Below are 21668 nucleotides of genomic sequence, written 5' to 3' on the forward strand. Positions count from 1 at the left end.
ACAAACAACTGCATATACTTTATTCAATGTCTGTGTAAAAGGTTCTATGTAGGTGTGAACACAAGATCGGTAGTGATAAGGATTAATGAACTTCACAGCACAATTAGATACCAACGAAAAGCAACAATAATTACCAATCATTACATTTCTAAACAGCATACTCCAAATGGCATTAAGAGGAGTGTTTTATAGAAATTACAGGATTGACCCACAATACACTACATACTAAAGCTGCGAGAACAACATTGAGTTTTCAAGGTTCACACTGACATCCCTGCTGTTATCCATGATATAACTTGGATGTCGCTCATGATAAATTGATCCTCTAAACAAAAATGAACATTGCGGGCTGGATAGTTGGTCATATAAATTGTGTTTGCATCTTAAGCTCACCCAGATGCACTCTCAAACTTAATATCTGGAGGGGGGTACCATGTTATTCTCTTGGCCTTATGTAAAGATATTTTAATTAGCCCCCTATGCTACAACAATTAATATCAAGGAGCTTGAACTACAGGCTTGTGTCATTGACTGTTTAGGTGAATGAGCGTGTTTTAGTATCTGTATGAGTAAGTATGTGTATCTGTATGGGTAAGCGGCTGTGTGACTGACCACATGTGTGAGTGCCTAGGTATGTGAGTAGCTCTATGGGTGACTGACTCAGTGTGAGAGTGGCTATAAGGGTGTATAAGTAGATATGTTAATGGCTGTATTAGTGAGTGAGAGGGTGGGTGTATGAGTGGCTATATGGGTCAGTGAGTGGATTTGTCTGTAGATCTATGAATCAGTGAGTGTGTGTGTGTGGATGTGAGTGTAAGTGCCGGTATAGGTCGTCTGTGAATGGCTGTGTGGGATTGAGTGTAGGAAAGGTTCGATACGGGTATGAGTGGGTCCGTCAGTGATTCTGTAGATGATATCTTCAGTGATGTCATCAGTGAAGTAAATTGAAAAGTTATAGTTATCTCAGCTATAACTATAACTGCTCAATTTCACTGGTTTTGTACGAGTGAAACCTGAACCTTACTATAACGTTCCTATAACTTGTTTTTCTCAGTGAATTTTTACGTTTTTTAAATTCCATTTCCTAACTATAACGTCCCTGGTTTTTTTCAGTGAATTTCTTAGGGATTTTAAGTGCTAATTCCCAACTATAAGGTGCCTGTAACGTTTGTTTTTTACAGTGAATTTTTATGTTTTTTAACTAGCAGTCATGTTGGGGAAAGGGGGCGGGACCTTCAACCAGTTCTCATTAATCCTGTTGTCTAGGACTTACTGGAGGTATCAGATGAGGCTCCTGGCTTCGAAGAACCCTCAGCATCCAAGAGGACTTCCTATCCCAACCAGCAGAGCACCAGGAGGCGCGTTTGCAGAGCTATGGAGAAAGGGGGTGTTGGCTCTGACAACCTCTCAGCAATCCCGCTCTTTGAGACTCTCTGGAGGTAACAGGAGGGGTTGGTGGCCCCCAAGGACCCTCAGCAGCCAAAGTACTTCATCCTCCAAGCAGCAGTGCACCAGGAGGTGCTTTTAGAGAGTGGTGGAGAAGGGGTGTTTGGCCTTGTAAGTACTCTCAGCAATCCAGCTGTTTTGGACTTACCGGAAGTAACAGGAGGGCTTTTTGGCCCCAGCATTCAAGGGGACTTAATCTCCCAACCAGCAGTACGCAAGAAGGTGCGTTTGAAGAAAGGTGGAGAAAGGGACTTGGCCTCCGAAGACCTCTCATCAATCTCGCTCTGTGGGACTTAATGGAGGTAACATGAGGGCTTGTTGGCCTCCAAGGACCCTCAGCATTCAAGGGGACTTCATCCTCCAACTAATAATTCCTAATAATGCATACCCTGCCCCTTCTCCATTTTTGTAAAATGGCTCTGGCTTGCGGAAAGTGGAGTTTTCAACTGCTTCCCTGCACGCAGATGAAAGAGATGAAAATATTGCTCCCCATGCAGAGAGCTGCTAATTCAAGCATCTCCCTGTTTGCGGTATCAATGCTGGCTCTTGGAGGAGTCGGGAGTCTGGAGTCGGCTGGGACCGTGGAGGCCTTGAGGATCACCCACAGTCTCAAGGGAAGAGGGGAAAGAAGACATACATTTGCAATGCAATAGGTCTCACATTTACGCAAGTTAAAGCTATTGGCATTGTAAATGACAATGCCTTGTATTTATGTTTCAAAAAAATAAATAAAAGGTATTGACATTTGCAATGTCAATAGCTCAAACTCGCATACATGCAAGACCTATTGCATTGCAAATGCTTGTTTAGTCAAGTTGTACAGGAACACAGCTGCAGTGCATAATGCCTGAAGGGAAAAATAAATAAAAGTACTATGACGCAGACATTGCTGGGCGCGACATAATGCTTTTCTTTATTAGCTGGCTGGGAGTGAGTGCAGATCCTGAGGTAAGGTGGAGAGAGGGCCTGTGGGGGGAGGGAAAACAGGTACAAAAAGTTTTTCAAAAAAGAGCTGCGATGTGGCTTGGGCAAGCCGCATCATACTTTCTTTTTATTTTATATTGCAGGCAGGAATGGAGGGCAGCGATGGGGCAAGATGGAGGGAGAGCGTTTGGAGGAGCAACACCGACAAAATGAACAAGCATTTGCAATGCAATAGGTCTCGCAGTTGTTAAGAGTTTGAGCCATTGGAATTGTAATTGCCAATGCCTTTTATTTACGTTTTATAAACTAACACATAAATAAAAGGCATTGCCATTTACAATGGCAATGGCTCCAACTCTAACAACTGCGAGACCTATTGCATTGCAAAATAACTGCGACAGCTGCATTTTCAGACGGGTATCACTACACCGTGGCGACAACGTGGGTGGTTTGGTTATAGGTATATAGCAACTGCAATGTAACCATAATAAGAAGCATACTACTACCAGGAGTCACGGATGTTGTATTCTCACACTGAATCGGGCCACAGCGCCCAGACATGCTCAAGATTAAGCGCCTTTTTACTCCAATTGTAGTGGACTATGCCTTAGTTGTACATAGGCATCCCTGGACTCAGCATATTGTTTAATATAAATATTGAAAAGGCAAATTTGCCCTTGCTGGTATTTAAAATAAGGCACGACATTTTGCCCAAGATCAGTTGTGCTCCCACAGCCAACCAAAGATTTGAACCCTGGGCGTGCGTCCGTATTCAGCAGTGTACATCCTGCCACTCTGGTGTAAACTGGGCCGTGTCGCATGGCTAGTCATGGTACATGACCGCAACCAATCCGCGGCCAGCACTGCAGCAGCCCACTTAGCCCCTACCATTCCTGATGACACCCGCAGTCCCTGTTCCGCGCAGAATTGGAGAGGGGGAAACCTGGCAGGGAAGGGGTTATGAGGGTCGGGGGTGTGTTTGTCCCCAGCATTTACACAAAGGCACTACATTGCTCAAGCGCTATGAAAGAAATATAAGAAAAGAGTGGTGTTTACTTTATTTGAGTATGTGCGAAGTAAAGCGCTCTGACAACCTGCCTTGGGTGCCTCGTGGCACTATCATCCCAGTGCAGGGCGTCAGCGCTTTACATCGCACCTACACGTTATACATGGACAATAAATCAGGTGTGCGCATCAAAATAAAAGAAGTGTACATAAAAGCGTGGGGGTTACAAGGTGTTGGACCTCCTCCCGGTGATGTCATGCGCCTTCTGCCCCCCTTTGTGAGCCCCCACCTTTAGGACATTTGCCCTGGGGTTAAGAGAGGCCAAGTTACAACTTTCCCCCCACTCCTGGTTCAGATTAAGCAGTGCATTCTGGGACTTGCAGTCTCCGCTCAATGCTCCTGACATTAAAGCAGGGGTTGTGAGTGGAGGCTCCCTCTGGCGGTGAGTATGGAGGGGGGAATCCTATGCAGAGCGGGCGGGCTCACCTGTGAACCTGGGCAGCCTTCCGGGGCTGTCTCACCTGAGATGGCTGCAGTCAGGAGCCCCAGCTGTCTCAGGCCCGGGGCCCCTACTTTGCTGCTCCCTGGACGTCACGTCTCGGCCACTCCTGGCTTCGGAGCCCAAAGCGTGAAGGATGCTGGAACCTGTAGTTCTCAACCTCCCCCGCTATACACTGCGCGTGGGCGGGGCCCAGACAGCAAGGGTCGGGCGCCTTGAGTGGGCGGCATGTATGAGTTTACGTGTGCGGCCCCACCCCGCACCCTGGTATTATGGGGGGGCGTGACAGGAGCGCGCCAGGGGGTCTTCGGTGAATCTAACACCCCGGTCCCGTGTTTACGGAGTGTAGCGCCTGGGGATGGAAGGATCTGGAATTCTCAACGAGGAGCTATGCAGGGGAGGATAGCGCCGACCCGCGAGGCTTCAGTGGGGGTGCAGGGGGGCCGGGGTGACCCAGAGCAGGCAGAGAGGCCTCTAGGAGCTGTGTCCAAGGACAACCCCCTCCCCTTCTCCGCCCCTGCATCGCAGCGAGACCTAAAAAAAGACCTCCCACAATGGTAGGAGTGGAAAGATTCAAGTACTTTGGCCATGCTCCAGGTTCAGGGTCAAATATAAGAAGAGCACAAACTCTTAACAAATCAAAAGCAAACAGTGGCAATGAAGCCAACCAATGGTAATCAATGGGCGGGCTCCAAGCCCACTGTAAGCTAAAACATTGTCTTGCAAGCAACAGCACATTCGCGGTCACAGGTGAGACCTAAAATTGACTTTCCTCTCCTCCCTCTTCACATGGTTTAAAAGAATGAGTTATAATTGGCTGCAAACCATACAGTCAATTATAACTTATTAATAAAAGTGCAGCTCCATGATACATTCAGGTTCTAGACTGATTTAAAGGGGGATTGTTTTCTTTAACTTGTCCTGTCAGGAGTATCCTTTTAAAATACAAAATTATTTTTAAACTGCTTCATATGACATCACTGTGCCACAGTCTTCTGTCCCAAATGGCATTTTCATTTCCTTTCTCTAAACGCAATATTGCTTTTGCTGTAATACCATCAATCAATCACCATTGTGGAGATTCCAGAGAGTGAATGAAGGAGAAGTGCATGACAGTGTATTGTGATATAAACACTGTTCTTATTTATCTCCTGTTTTTGGATGACTCTTGGGTAAATGGAAGCCTTTACCTGGTAAGGGTTGATTTGCGCGCTCCCACGTGCAGTGGCTGTGCTTGCTGTTTGCCAGATGAGTTATTGTTAAAGTTGGGAGTCTTTTGTCATCTAAAAACAGACTAAGCTGTTGATCTCTGGTTCATGTGCCATCTCATGAACAATTCAGTCCTGTCTGAGACAAGGTGCGTCATGGAGCCTTACAGGTCAATGCGATAGGGAACGGATGTGACCGCCTCCTCTCTGATGGAAGGGATGTGTTCATACAGCTAACCAGGCTGAACAGAAAGCTTCAGTTCTCAGGAATTGGATACATTGTACAAAAGTAGTGGTTTATAATGCGCCTTTCTTTACTACCATCAACGGTGTACTAGGCCTTCACGTTTACAAAAATCAACACGCATGTGCCAGGAAGAGAAAATCTGGTGGAATCCCGCCTTTGTTCTTGATGGAAAACAACACGCGTGGGACATCTCAGAGAAGACTGCGCTTGTATGGGCAGTTTTATTGGGTGTGTTGCCCATAATACACAAGCTGTCTCAATTATCATAACACAACCAGATGCAGACAGCACGCTCTGATTGGAAAATGTGTTTGAGAGTTCACCAGGTGCCTCTACTAGAGGCAGGAGTGACCAACTGTGCTATTTTGGAATCAAACCTTGAGAGCGAATGAGCTTGGTACGGGCCTCCGTTTGAGACCAGGCTATGAGCATGGTCATCAGGATAGGCGTGGGGAACTAGCCCTGCTTTTTTTGTTATTGAATTTTTGCAGATTTATATAGCGCAAACTCAACTAGAATGCACAAGCACCAGCTTCATTAAACATTCATTTTTAATGAACGTGGAGAAGTGTGGCTCAATGGTTAGAGTGGCAGACCCTGATGCAGCGGTCTGGCCCGGGACCAGGGTTCAATTCCCTGCCTCGGTGGGTCTTGGGCCCAAAATTCCACGGACCTGATAATTCTCGCCTCGGTGCCTATTCCAATCAAGGAGTCCCACTCTGCAACTCTGGGCAATAGCTTGCTTAATCTCCACAATGGCCCCCACAATGCTAAGGATGCCTGGCCTCCACCTTGGGGGTGCCTAGGAGTGGACGCCTCACAGGGAAAGCCAGGATGGGTTCCACAGGGAAAGCCAGGATGGGTTCCACAGCGGTATTCGTACAAGCGCCTTGAGACCCTTGCGGGTGAGTAGTGCGCTATAAAAGTATCAATTTAATTGTTTTAGGCACTGGGAGAGTGAATGATTCGCCCTATAATCACAGAAATCTGAGCCGACGCCGGGACTCAAACCTGGTTCCCCAACTCCAAAGAGGGCAGCTCTGGCTGCTGCTACACTCTAAACTTGCGCTCATTCCTCCCATAAATTAAATTTCCCTCTCTCTAAATTGTAAGTTATTCAAATCACGGTAAAATATAATTTCCCTTAGTATTTTTTCATCATTACGTTCCTGCTAGTATCCTATAACAGTCGTTACTACCCATTTTACAAATAGAATGATTACTTTACCTGTTACGGTTTCTTTAAATAAAGAAAGATTGAGATACATGCTTGATTTGCCCCTCCAATGACCCCCCATTAAAATATTTCTGTCCTGCGTTGTACTAGAACTAATGAAACCAGGCAGTTCCTATCCTGCTGCGGTGCTCGCGCTGGAGCACAAACGGACCCGTGTTTTTTTTGACCGCGCACCAGTGTTTATCACAGATGGCCGTACTTTCAGTGCAGGCTGCAGGCTCTTGTACTGCTAGTCCACGTTATCGGGTCAAGCTCGAAGTCCCTCCAGGTTCAGCATTGCGGCTGTTTTCTTCTCAAGTAATGGAATATCTTTTCGGGTGGATTTCCCAGCAATTTCTAGCAAGAGGCAGCCACCACAAAGCCTAACAAACACTTATCAGCTGCAATGCAGGTAGGGACTGTGCGCGCGCCGCTGCTCAGGACTGTGCGCGCACAGCTGCTCGGGACTGTGTGCGCACAGCTGCTCGGGACTCCATGCGTGCCGCTGCTCGGGACTCCGTGCGCGCTGCTGCTCGGGACTGCGTGTGAACTGCTGCTCGGGGCTCCGTGCGCCGCTGCTCGGGACTGCGTGTGCACTGCTGCTCGGGACTCCATGCGTGCCGCTGCTCGGGACTCCATGCGTGCCGCTGCTCGGGACTCCGTGCGCGTCGTTGCTCGGGACTGCGTGTGCACTGCTGCTCGGGACTGCGTGTGCACTGCTGCTCGGACGTGAGTGCATGCCCCGGCTCGGGACTACGTGCACACAGCTGCACGGGACTGCGTGCACGCTGCTTCATGCTCCCTCAGCAATACTCCATGGGAGTTAACTTCTATGGAAAGGTGGGACATGAGGCACCCATCAGCCAGTAATGGAAAGCTGGGACATAAAGCACCCATCAGCCAGTAACACAGTCCCATTTTTAGAGGACACACAGATAAGCCAAAGGTAAGCAAAGGAGGAGTCATACCCCACAAAGTAGATATAACAAATCGCCTACAGCGCAAGCGTTGTTTAGGCTCGACCTAAAAAATAAAGGTCAGCAACGAGCAGAAAGAAGCAGAATAAGGGGCAGAAATGAGCAGCAAGAGGCAGAATAACGGACAGAAATGAGCAGAAATAGGCAGAATAAAAGTTAGAAACTAGGAGAAAGAGGCAGAATAAAGGTCAGCAACAAGCAGAAAGAGGCCTAATAGAAATTAAAAACAAGCAGCAAGAGCCAGAATAGAAGTCAGCAGCGAGCAAAGAGAGGCAAAATAAAGGTCAGCAAAAAAGAATAAAAAGAGCCCAAATAAAGGAAAATAGCAGAAAGAGACAAAATAGAGGTCAGAAACTAGCAGAAAGAGGCTAAATGAAGATCAGAAACGAGGAGAATTACAAAATAAAGGGCAGAAAGAGGCAGAATAAAGGTCTGAAAAGAGCAGAAAGAAGCAGCATAAAGGTCAGAAACGGGCAGAAAGAGGCAAAATAAAGGTCAGAAACAAGCAGAAAGAAGCAGAATAAAGGTCTGAAATGAGCAGCAAGAGGCAAAATATAGGTCAGAAATGCACACACTGACACAGCTATGTACAAACTCATACAGTCACTCACACACCCAGTCAGACCCATATAGCCACTCACGCACTCACAAACCTAACCACAACCACTCACAGACCCATACAGTCACTCACACACCCACTAACACCCACTCACTTACAGTTAGGCTGACGTTTCACTCATACAAAACCAGAGAAATTCAGATGTTATAGTTAGTGAGCTAACTATAACTTGCACCCCTGTAATGCTCTGCTTATGAACTCACATACTACATAACTCATGAAATGATCAGTGACATCACTGATGACATCATCCACAGAATCTCTAACACACCCACTCACACCCCAAATAACCTTTCATACACCCACTTCAACTTCCACACTAGCATTCTCATACCCATTGACACTCTCACACAAGTACTTACACACCAGCTCCATGATTCATAGATCAACACACACATCTACTCACTCACCCATATCTACTCACTCACCCATAAAGTCACTCATATACCCACTCACTCACTAATACATCCATTGACATATTCACTCATACACTGGTTCAGCCACTGTGTCAGTCACCCATAGAGCTACTCACACACCTACACACTCACCTATACAGTCAAGAACACAGCTGCTTACTCATCCATGCAGTTACACACATACTCGCTCACTTACTCATACAGATACTAACATGTATTCACTCACCTGACACAAGCACACACTCACCCATCTAGCCACTTTCATATTCACTCATCAATACAGCCACTCACATACCCCATTACTCAACTACACTGCCTTTCACATACCCAGTTACTCACCCATATACCACTGACACATGCACTTGCTCACCAACAGCCATACTTACTCACTCACCCATACATCCCCTCACACACACACACACCCACGCACACACACACACACACACACTCACTAACCCATACAGCCACTGACTCACCCAGTCACTCATGCATATAAGCAGTCACACACCCTCACCCACCCACAGAGACACTCAACCCATAGAGGTACTCAGACAACCAATCATTGACCCATGCAAAATCCCACGTACCCACTCACATACCCGCAGTCACTTAGACACCAACTGACAGACAGATACAAACATTCACACAACCAGTCATTCATCCATACATTCATTGAATCACTCACTTATACAGTTAGTCACGCACCCACTGACTCATCCAATCAGATACTCATACACTCACTAATTCACCAATACGCCTCGGTATACATATTTAACACTCGTAAACGTTTGAAAACACTCACAGTCATTGGATGATGTCATCAGTGATGTAATTGGCCAGGTCATGAGTGATGGAATATGGGAGGTCATAAAGAGTGCCTTGCTGGGGCCCCTTAAACATATGGTTTTTCAGTGAATTTCAAAGGTTTTTTAACTGCTAATTCCTAACTATAACGTTCCTGAAACCTATGTTTTTTTCAGTGAATTTCAAAAGTTTTTTTAAATGCTAATTTCTAAATATGCCTACATATGGCATGTGCAGAAAGAGGAAGAAAGACGCAGAAAAAAGCAAGAAAGTGCAGAAAGAGGCAACAGACGCCCAGAAAGAGGAATAACAGTGCAGAAAGAAGCAACAGAGGTGCAGAAAGAGGCCTACTTTCACTGTACCTTATAACCGACTCCTACAAAGTAGCCTAATCACTAACACTTCTCCAAAGATGTCTTAAACCTCACTTTTCTCTTGAAGGTTCACTAGTAATCGACTGCTCAGAATGTGAGGCCTACCTACCAAATATAAAACAGCATTCCGAAGCATATCACTGTTGTAAGTCTGACCAAGTTTGCGAAGGTATGCATACGTGTCTCTGCTTTTACCAAGTGACATGTTACATAAAAACAAACATAGAAATGTTTGAATACCTGTGTTTCAAACAGCGTACTCTGTAAATGGGTATACAAAAAAGTGTATGTTTTTCTTTCTGCTCATAATACAGGGCACATGGGTATTCAATAGTATATTTGAGGGGCTCTATAACGCCTATATACATAAGACATTTCTGCATGTGCAACTGAATGACAGAGCGGAACTGAGAACATTTAACCACCTATAGAAGAAGCTACCCACTGTTTGAGCTACCATATTCAGATGTATACCACATGTGAGAATACATATACGAGAAGACATATAACTCAGTCGCAAGAGCACGCAGACCTTTAAACTTGACATCTTGCACTTCGCATTGGAGTACAAAAAGAGGCGAGAGAAGTACAGAAAGAAGCACGAAATGTACAGTAAGAAACAAAAGAAGTGCATAAAGAAGGAACAGAGGTGTAGAAAGAGGCAACAGTGGTGCAGAAAGAGGGAAGAAGGGTGAAAAAAGAGGCAAGGGGCTGCGGAAAGAGGCAAGAGAGCTATAAAAAGAAAAAAGAAGTGCAGAAAGAAGGAACAGAGGTGCTGAAAGAGGCAAGAGGGGTGCAGAAAGAGGGAAGAGGGGTTCAGAAAGAGGCACAAGGGGTGTAGAAAGACAGATGAGGGGCGGAGAAAGAGGCAAGCGCAGTGCAGAAAAAAGCAACAGATGAAAAAAGGGGGAACAGGGGTGGAGAAAGTGGGATACAGAAAAAAGAACGAGTTAGAGAAAGAAACACAAGAAGTGCAGAAAGAAGGAACAGAGGTTCAGAAAGAGGCAAGAGGGGAGCAGAAAGAGGGAACAGGGCTGCAGAAAGAGGTACAAGGGCTGCAAAAAGAAGAAACCGAGGTTCATAAAGAGGGATGAGAGGTGGAGAAAGAGACAAGAGAAGTGCAGAAAGAAGCAACAGAGATGTAAAAAGGGGGAGAAAGTGGCAAGATGGGTACAGAAATAAGCAAGAGAGGTGCAGAAAGAAACTAAAAAAGAGCAGAAAGAAGGAACAGAGGTGCAGAAAGAGGCATGAGGCAGTGGTGGCTGGTGACTTTTGAAAGTGGTGGGCGTAAATGTTCAGGATAAGTGCCCTGTGGCAAGCAGGCGTAGCAAGTGAGCCCGACCATCCTAAGGGAGGGAGGGGTAGAGAGGGGATTCTCCTCCCAGAAAAAGTTTGAAAAGCGTGGGCAAATAGTGCATTTTCAAGAACGCAAGGTTAATAAAGCAACTGTAGTTATGACATCAATAAAGTGATTTCATATGATAATTACATAGGTAGCTGCTCATTCAGTATAAACCAGAGACTGTATGCCACACTGCAGACACACTGCATTAGACCCTGTACTAAAGCACCGATGGTTTTTGACAAAATGAGTCCTGCTGGCAATCAACTGCATCCCAAAATAATCCTACAGCTAACTTGCATGTTTGCAATATTAACTTGTACTTAGTACACTATCCTTCCTGCGCCCTTTTTTCTCTAAAATAAATACCCATTATTGGACTCCAGCCTTTACTGTTCTTACAGAAACAAATATATCACCTCACCCATATGTCTGTCCCCTCACTAATCTAACATCTATGTTTAGAAACAAATTATCTATCAACAAAAAGGTAGAGCCCGGAAGGTCAAGGCAGGGTGTCGCCCATTATTATAGATTTCTGGCACAGATATATGCTAAGCACAGAAATATATCTCACATATACTAACACATAGACAACATGCACACAGGCATAAATACAGATGGATGCAGGAATGTGCAACTGAGCGGACGGCTCAATGGATAGGTGTACAAAAGTACACAATGATGGGGTGGCTAAACCAAATAAAAACAATAATACAATCTGACTGCTTTCAAAATGTTCAATTGGGTCTCCTACATCAACATTTTGCTGTAGTGTTTCAAGAGAATGCACTAAGTACAGGTAAACTTCTTTGGAGGTTTTGCACAAAAATGTGTTTCTGCAAATCATTTCTCACACTAAATATGCTGCAAGAATCTCCAGCAGAGATAACCTTCTCCAATGCCCCTTTTAAAGCCCCAAAGTTTCTTCTCTTGCTGAAATATCTGGGATTGTAGCTCTGAAAATACACTACTTAAGCAATGCCCTCTCAATATCATCGTGTTTACACCTCAACAACAGCTGGACATATAATTAAAAACAGGCATGAGCATTTGAAGCCAGATGTACAGTAGGGATGTGGCAAAGGCAGTAAGAAAGGCCGGGGTATGAGGGTAGCAGGGACAGCTCAGAAGACAGAATGGTGAGAAAAGAGTCAGGATATAGCAGGAAGAAGTAGGTGGAAAAATGAAAACACGTGGAAGACTCGGGAGAGTAGGATATGTGGCAAAAATGACACTTAAAACAACTGTGAGAGGGAGAGATGCGAGAAGATGGGTGATAGGAAGCACTGAGTGGTCAAAGTGCTATGGAAAGATAAAAGTCATGTGAAGGTGGAGTTGAAGGGGCAACCGAAAGAAAGCTAACAAGAGGAGAGGGGAAGACGGTTTTAGGTGGTGCACCTTTTATCATAGATATAGTGTATTCTTGTTCTTTTGTTTTGACGCATGGCAGGCCATCAAGATTTCTTGCGGTGCAGCCCTATGTCGACGACGTGGGGCAGCCCAGCAAGATTCCCTGTGGTGCAACCCTAGGTCGACCAGGAATGCACTGTATCTCACAGGCATAGTTTATTACTGTTCTTTTGTTTTGACTCAGCCCATTACAATTCCTTATGTTGCAGCCCTTTGTCACCAGGAATGCAACGTATCTCATAGATATAGTCTATTCCTGCTCTTTTGTTTTGTCGCAGTGCAGCCTTCAAGATTCCCTGCGGCGCAGCGATATGTCAACCAGGAATGCACCGTGTTCTTTTGTTTTGACGCAGGGAAGCTCAGCAAGATTCCCTGCGGTGCAGTCCTTTGTCGAGGACGCGGGGCAGTCCAGCAAGATTCCCTGAGGCGCAGCCCTATGTCGACCAGGAATGCACAGTATCTCCTAGATATAGTGTATTCCTGCTCTTTTGTTTTAATGTACGGCAGCCCAGCAAGATTCCTTGTGGTGCTGCCCTATGTCAAAATCTCATAAATGAGACCTTTGGTGTTGTGACGGAGTCCCGGCGTCCCCCCCTCCAGGATTCTTTCCCCCTGTGCCTTTACCTCCTCCCGGGGACGTCCACACGAACTCTGGCCGGCCAATCCCTCGGGTCCGCCCCAAGCCGGAAAAATAACATTGACCCACAGTTCCCCGCCTCTCTCTTCAATACAGGAGCCAATCACGGACCTGCAAGCACCGGAAGCACTACGCCGTGAACCCGGAAGTCCCGCCTCGGAGATAGCGTCGGAACCGGTGAAAAGCAACCCGAACAGTGGAAGCAGGGTCGGAGAATCGTGGCAGGATACTCAGGCTGGAGCTGGAGACAGAGGAGAGGAGCCAACCGAAGCAGACGAGTGGTCGGAGGAGTGGTGGAACCCTTAAGGAGGAAGCTGAAGAGCGGCATTAGCTCACCTGGAGAGCTACGGCAGACCGCGTGAGTACCTTTAACCGCCCCTGGAGCGCGCTAGGTGCTCTCTGTACATAGTGTAAATAATCTCTATCCTTGTAGGCACTAATCACTTAAAGTAAGCACTGTAACTTATTGTAAAGCATTATCACCGTGCACGGCCCGATCCCCCCCATCACGTCCTGAACACCCTTGCTGATTCACTATCTTTATCCTTGCCTATCGTCCCTCTTCCCCGTTCCCTCCTTCCCTCACCAGCTTCCGCTCCGCCCTTTCACCTCCCGGTGTTGGTAGTGGCATACTTGCCAAATCGCGGTTCGGACTAACGGTCCCTTTCTCTCTTCTTGCCCTCCGAGGTCTCTCCACGCCCCACGACGACCTACTACCCGGCAAGGACCATCCGAGGAGAGCTACATCCCAGAGACGCCGGATCCGAACATCAGGAGTCCCCTGTATTCACCTTACATGACTGTTGTACTGCGAATAAACTACCTTAACTATAGCACACTATCTCCGGCCTCCTTGCCTGATTTACCGGCCCGCGGACGCCCCACGACCACATCTGGTGTCAGAAGTGGGATTAGCCGGTAGCATGGAGGCCGTTATGAAAAGGATGGCTGAATCCCAGGAGCAGCTGGGTAAACTCATGGAACAATTCTTGAAAACTGCCGAAGACGACAGGAGTCAGCTCCATGACGTCCTGAAAGGACATGGAACAGTGCAGGAACAAGCATTGGGGAAATTGACTGATGTCCTGGGACAACCCAGACCCATGACCTCTCTCCCTTCCGTGGTGTTACAGAAATATGTCCCCGGTGAAGACCCCGATTATTTCTTTACCAATTTTGAGAGACTGTCCCAAGCAGCGAACTGGCCTGTGGATCGATGGGGCCAGTATCTGGGTCCCCTGCGTACAGGAGACCTACAGGCCGCATACCAGCAGGCCAACATCCAAGGCACCACCCCGTATCCTGACATAAAGAAGTGCATCCTTGAACGTCTGGGCGTAGACGATGATACGTATAGGATGAAGCTCAGGCAGACCAAGGAAGGACCCCAAGAAAATCCTCGAGCTCTGTCCTTCCGGATCAGGGATCTTGTCAACCGGTGGCTCAAACCGGAGGCTTCCACAAAAGAGGACATCATTGAAAAGATCTGTCTTGAACAGTTCCTAAACTCCCTTCATCCCGCCACGCAGAGATGGGTACGGCAACATACCCGGCTCACCCTGGAGACGGCTGTGGAAATCGCCTGTGCGTATGGACGGGCTCAAGACCTACAACGTGGTAAGGATGAAACCACCCACAGGCCACACCCCTCCAACACCAACCGATTCCCCAGGCCTCCGCAACCCCGAAGACAGGAACCGGCTCCTCTCTTGCCCTCCCCGATCCTATACCGTCCTCCCAACCCTGGACCACAATGCTATCATTGTGGGAACTACGGACACATAGCCCGCATGTGTCCCCAAAAGGAGGTACCAATGGAAATCGGAATGGTACGGAATTACGTCTGCAACAACCCCGGGGCTGCTCCCCCTCCGTTTCATTGTCCCGTGGACTTAGACGGACAAGAGGTTCTGGCCCTCGCAGACTCCGGGTGCCGACAAAGCGTCCTCCGTCCACAGGACTTTGGTCTCCACCAGAAGACCCCAACAGGAGCAGTGGCCATCCAGTGCGTGCACGGCGACACGAAACGTTACCCCACCACGCGGGTTCGGGTGCAGCATCCCGGTGATACAGGAACCGACCTCACGGTTGGACTCATACCAGCTTTACCGGAACAGGCAATCCTGGGGAGCGATTACCCAGGTCTACCAACGTTACTCCAGGACACAACGGACTCCCTGGCCCAGTGGTGGACGGAGGCCCCCTACCCTCAGACACCGACCGGAACCCCTGCGGAACCGAAACCCCACAAAAGCAAGAGACAGAAAAGACAGGAGAAGATGTCATACGCCTCTGCGTATCCAGTTGAGGTGGAGGAACACCCATGGCAGACGGACCAGGAGTTCCGCGGGGCTCAACAGGAGGATCCGCTCCTACAGGAAGCCTGGGGAAGGGCCCTAGAAAACAAAGACCCTACACAAGTAGGTCCATATTTCTTTAAGAAAAGGGGTTTGCTGTACAGAAAGGGGGGCCCACAACAACCTCCTCAATTGTTGATTCCTAGCCCCTTCAGAGACAAAGTCCTTTTCCTGGCCCACAGTCACCTATTGGGTGGACATTTCGGGGATGAAAAGACTAGCCAAACGGTCCTTGACCGTTTTTACTGGCCGGGGATTCATCAGCACATAAAAACCTATTGCCGTGAGTGCGCTATTTGTCAAAAGAACAGTCGGTACAGACCTCCTAGGGTACCCCTGTGTTCCTTGCCTCTCATCGACATACCGTTCAGCCGGGTGGGAATGGACATTATAGGGCCCCTCTTGCCCTCCCGAAGCGGTTGCCGATATGCTCTTGTCATCGTGGACTATGCCACGCGCTTCCCGGAAGCCTTTCCGCTACGCCAGCCCACAGCCCAAAACATCGCAAAGGCGCTTATCACTCTATTTTCCCGTGTAGGCTTCCCCCGTGAGATCCTTACGGATCAAGGCACCCCCTTCGTTTCCGCCCTGATGAAGCAGGTCTGCTCCAGGCTAGGGATCAACAAATCAGGACCTCAGCCTACCACCCCCAAACGGATGGCTTAGTCGAACGCTACAATGCCACCTTAAAGCAGACCCTAAAGAAGATGTTGGGACTGGAGGCTAAGCGGTGGGAGGAGCTCCTCCCGCTAGCCCTTTTTGCCATCCGGTGTAAACCCCAGAGCAGTACTGGCTACTCCTCATACGAGTTGCTGTATGGAAGACCCCCTCGTACCCTGCTGGAGATGGCACAGGAAGCCTGGGAGGCTGACCCGGACCGCACACACCCTTTACCTGAGTATGTCAACAACTTAAAGACCCATCTAGCCCAGATCCGAGACATAGTCAAACAAAACATGGAAAAAGCCCAAGACAATCAGAAAAGGCAGTACGATAAGGGCACCAGGAATAGGACGTTTTCTGTTGGAGACCTGGTCCTCCTAATGATGCCCTCTTCCGATCACAAACTCCTGGGACAGTGGCAAGGACCCTACACCGTCCTGCGGCAGGTGACCCCGGTCACTTATGAGATCGAGCTCGACCCCACTAAAGACACGGCCCAGATCTACCACGTGAACCATCTGAAGAAATGGGAGGGACCCCGTCCTGTCCTGGTGGGACACAGTCTCCCGGTTCCCTTTTCCTTTGCTCCCTGTCTAGACCCTGCCCTGACCCCGGGGCAAATCCATGCACTCCACAAAGCCCTGTCCCCCGTACAGAATGTGTTCTCTTCATACCCCGGAAGAACCACCGTCACCAAACACGCAATAGACACTGAACCAGGGAAAGTGGTACGGTTGCGTCCTTACCGTGTCCCTGAAGCACGAAGGGCTGTCATAAGAAGAGAAATCGAGGACATGTTAAAAATGGGAATCATCGAACCATCGATCAGTGAGTGGAACTCCCCGATAGTTCTGGTGCCGAAACCTGACGGGTCTGTCAGGTTCTGTATAGACTTCCGCGAAGTGAACAAAGTATCCAGATTCGACACATACCCCTTGCCGAGAGTCGACGAAATGGTCGAACGGATAGGGAAAGACAAATTTATCTCCACCCTCGACCTCTGCAAGGGTTATTGGCAGATTCCCCTCCGAGACCAAGATAAGAAAAAGACAGCCTTCTCCACCCCGGAGGGGCTGTTCCAATTCATTGTCATGCCTTTTGGACTCCACGGGGCCCCAGCCACCTTCCAGCGTGCGATGAACCAGGTCCTGCGGCCACACATGGAGTATGCAGGAGCCTATCTCAATGACATCGTCATATACAGCGACAGCTGGGAACAACACCTGGTCCACTTACATGACGTTGTCTCTTCCTTGGGCTCCTTTGGCTTTTCCATTAACCCCGCCAAAACCACCCTGGCTGCCCAAACCGTCCAGTACCTGGGGTTCCTGTTGGGCGAAGGTATGATCAGACCCCAGAAATCCAAAACCGAAGCCATAGAGAACCTTCCCTTTCCGAGAACGAAAAAGGATCTCCGTGCATTTCTCGGGCTCCTCGGTTATTACAGGAGGTTCGTGCCCAACTTCTCTCAGAGAGCTGCCCCTCTTACAGATCTTCTTAAAAAGGCTACCCACACCGAGCACGCCCTGAAACATCCTAACCCCCTCATGTGGCAGGCGTTCTCTGACCTGAAGGGAGCCCTAACCTCCAGGCCTGTTCTGGTGAGCCCTGACTACACCCGGCCCTTCATTCTTCAGACAGACGCCTCCGACCAAGGATTAGGGGCTGTTCTGTCACAAAAGGACGAGCAAGGGAATGAGAAACCCATTCTTTATCTTAGCCGAAAACTGTTCCCCAGGGAACTTAACTATGCTGTGGTTGAGAAAGAGGCCCTTGCCATCAAGTGGGCTATCGAAACCTTAAGATATTACCTGGAGGGCCGTGACTTCACAATCTATACCGACCATGCCCCCTTGGAGTGGATGGCCCGGAACAAAGGACACAACGACCGGGTCCTCCGCTGGTTCCTTTCTCTCCAGCCCTTTCACTTCCGTACCCAACATCGAAAAGGGTCGGAACAAGGAAACGCTGATTTTCTGTCCCGGTACCCCCTCTCGCCCTCTCCTGCCCATACAAGAAGGACAGCTAGGGGAAGGGAATGTGACGGAGTCCCGGCGTCTTCCCCCCCCCAGGATTCTTTCCCCCTGGGTCTTTACCTCATCCCGGGGACGTCCACACGAACTCTGGCCAGCCAATCCCTCGGGTCCGCCCCCGAGCCGGAAAAATAACATTGACCCACAGTTCCCCGCCTCTCTCTTCAATACAGGAGCCAATCACGGACCTGCAAATACCGGAAGCACTACGCTGGGAACCCGGAAGTCCCGCGACGGAAAGAGCGTCAGAACCAGTGAAAAGCATCCCGGATATTGGAAGCAGGGTCGGAGAATCGTGGCAGGATACTCAGGCTGGAGACAGAGGAGAGGAGCCAACCGAAGCAGACGAGTGGTCGGAGGAGTGGTGGAACCCTTAAGGAGGAAGCTGAAGAGCGGCCGTAGCTCACCTGGAGAGCTACGGCAGACCGCGTGAGTACCTTTAACCGCCCCTGGAGCGCGCTAGGTGCTCTCTGTACATAGTGTAAATAATCTCTATCCTTGTAGGCACTAATCACTTAAAGTAAGCACTGTAACTTATTGTAAAGCATTATCACCGTGCACAGCCCGATCCCCCCCATCACGTCCTGAACACCCTTGCTGATTCACTATCTTTATCCTTGCCTATCGTCCCTCTTCCCCGTTCCCTCCTTCCCTCACCAGCTTCCGCTCCGCCCTTTCACCTCCCGGTGTTGGTAGTGGCATACTTGCCAAATCGCGGTTCGGACTAACGGTCCCTTTCTCTCTTCTTGCCCTCCGAGGTCTCTCCACGCCCCACGACGACCTACTACCCGGCAAGGACCATCCGAGGAGAGCTACATCCCAGAGACGCCGGATCCGAACATCAGGAGTCCCCTGCATTCACCTTACATGACTGTTGTACTGCGAATAAACTACCTTAACTATAGCACACTATCTCCGGCCTCCTTGCCTGATTTACCGGCACGCGGACGCCCCACGACCACAGGTGTTAAATAGGTGCAATAAGGAGAAGTGATTCATTTCTTCTTGTTTTTGCTGTTTCTATGTGTGCTGCCTTTTGCAGTCTACAAAGAAACAACAAATTGCCATTAGTGATTGTTCATGTGGAGGATGGTATTCTTTCCTGGAAACCGGTTCCAGGATGCTTGTTTCCGGTCCAGTGAAGACGTGGCCTAGAAGTTCAGGCTGGACTGTTCCCATGAGGCAAAGGGTCAAGACTTATTTGAATACTGCTGGGTCTGAACTGAGGTGGCGTAGTGAGCTAAAGAATGATGATGGATTCAAACCAGATCTGTGAATGGGGGTGAGTGTCAAACGTTTCAGCATTCCGTCCATCATCTCCTTGTGTTTGCTTTGTTCGCCCTAAGTTGGAAGGGTATGCCCAGACGTGGATCCCTTGCTCACTTTGCCACTGGATTCAAGCCAGCCTGGCTGAAGAGGGGTGTTACCCCGAAACCAGTCCCAAGCTGCTTGTTTCTGGTACTGGGAAGTCCTGGCTCGGTAGTTCGGGCTGAACTGTGTCCATGAGACACAGGGTCAAGACTGATTTCCTTATATCTGGGTCTGAAGTGGGGTGGCGAAGTGAGCTAAAGACCAATGATGCTTTGAACCCAGATCTGTGACTGAGGTGAGTGTCTGAAATGTTTTGGAGTTCCGTCCATCATCTACTTGTGTTTGTCTGATGGGTAAGAGGACATATGTAAAGTAGGGTATAGGTACTAGACTACTTTTGATTCACACCACTTGCTCTGTAAATGTGTGTAGAAGAAACTTCATGGGTCACTTTCTGCTCATTATACAGGGCAGCGGGGATTGAAGCTGTGTGTTTAAGTGCTTCCAAGAGATTTGTGTTCTGGGAGTGAAGGCTAAATAGCTCTGACAAGATTTGTGTAGGGGTATGACAGACTGCATAGTTTTCGAGTTAGGGTCATTAGCTGCAGTACACGTTTCAGGCTACATGTACAAGTAGAAAAATACCCGAGATATGGTAGGAGTCAGACATTCAAACTGAACAGAGCACGCTTTCAGTTTAAAGCGCACACCTCACTATCTACAGCCTTCTTTCAGTGTACCTTTGCAGAGACTTATATGGAATCGGATAGAGGGTAATACATTTGGCAACATATTATAAACCTCACTTTCTCTACCAGTTTCATTAGAGAGGCAGAGTTTCCAATGCCAGGCCTAAGCCAAAATCAAAGACTGACTCCCATCATGCCACTAGGGTCATCAGCTGCATGACACGTGTCAGGCTACATGTTCAAGTAGAGACATACCCCAGACATGGTAGCAGTCAGACATTGAAATTGCCCTAGTACATTTAATAAGTGATACTTTTCAGTTGGGAGTGGGTAAACAGATTACTTTGTTCTCTAAAGAATTGCAATTAAAAGCCCTCTTTAACGGTAAAGTTTGATTTTTTTGTCACAATTCTGAAAATACTACTTTTAGAAAGTGGTAATTTTCTTGTCCTAATCATTTGCTTGCATCCTGATGCTGGGTCCCATGAACAAGTGTAGCTGTCAGTTGGTCTTTGTGTATTGACCCCCAGACACTGAGACAAAGGGAAGCTAGGTGCTGGCAGGATGGACCACTCTGACTTAACGAGGGGGAGGAGCTGTCACTTACCATAGTTGCACGTCACAAAATCTCTGCCTTAGCACTGTCAAAAAGGGGTTTTCACGGGTCCTTTGTGAACCCAGATAAGCTGGGTTTAGGACAGGAGGGAAAGGGATGCCTGCACCCAAGAGTGGTGGAAGCCTCTAGAAACCTCTCCTACAAAGTGGGCCGCAGGTATAAATATTTGACATCAGGCCGCAACTTCTTCGGGCCCAGCCAGTATGTGATGCACCCTCGAAGCAGGACTTCGCATCGCAGGCTCCACGTTGACGGCAGTCAGACACGACACTGGACCTCCATTCCTGTCTCACAGCCTCCCAGAACCACAGCTGCACGATACATCTCCCCACCAGGACCTCGCATCACCTCGGCTGCATGACGCATCTTCGATGCGGGCTTTCGCAATGCTTCGCAGCCAGGAATTATGGTACTCTTGTTTAGCGGGCCTAACCTGGTCCCTGCATTCTGCCAGCGCTCCTTCACAGTTAGCCTGCATTTGAAACTTTGTCCCAGAGCAGCATGACCAGAATCACTGTTGGCACTTTGTGGCTCTATTTTCACATACATCTTTAACATTTAATATCTCCAGTTCTACTTTTGTCAGTTTGGTCTTAAAGTATTTATTTAATTGTATGTTATTCTTGGTGTGGGATTTGTCTTGAGCTGTGTTTCACTTTATTACAGTTGGAAGTGCTGCATAAATACTTTACACACTGCCTCTAATTTGAGCCTGACTGCTTGTGCAAACCTATCAGAGGGTGAGCACAGTTCAATTTGGGGTTTGCTTGTGACTTAACCCTGACATGGACTGTAGTCGCTGCTTGAGTAGGGGTTCACTCCCCTCAACCAGTACCCCAATTTCTTACAGCTCCCTTGTTAAAACAAAGCT

General features: G+C 48.3%; 1 protein-coding gene across 1 annotated transcript in view; it reads right to left on the reverse strand.

Annotated features, from left to right (window-relative positions):
• LOC147661166 (uncharacterized) overlaps positions 1–21668 on the reverse strand; it is a 37459-nt gene that overhangs the window by 3646 nt on the left and 12145 nt on the right. The gene's annotated exons all lie outside the window — the stretch shown is intronic.

The sequence above is a fragment of the Lissotriton vulgaris genome, unplaced genomic scaffold (genome assembly GCF_964263255.1).
Source record: "Lissotriton vulgaris unplaced genomic scaffold, aLisVul1.2 SCAFFOLD_5314, whole genome shotgun sequence".
Lineage (NCBI taxonomy): Eukaryota > Metazoa > Chordata > Amphibia > Caudata > Salamandridae > Lissotriton > Lissotriton vulgaris.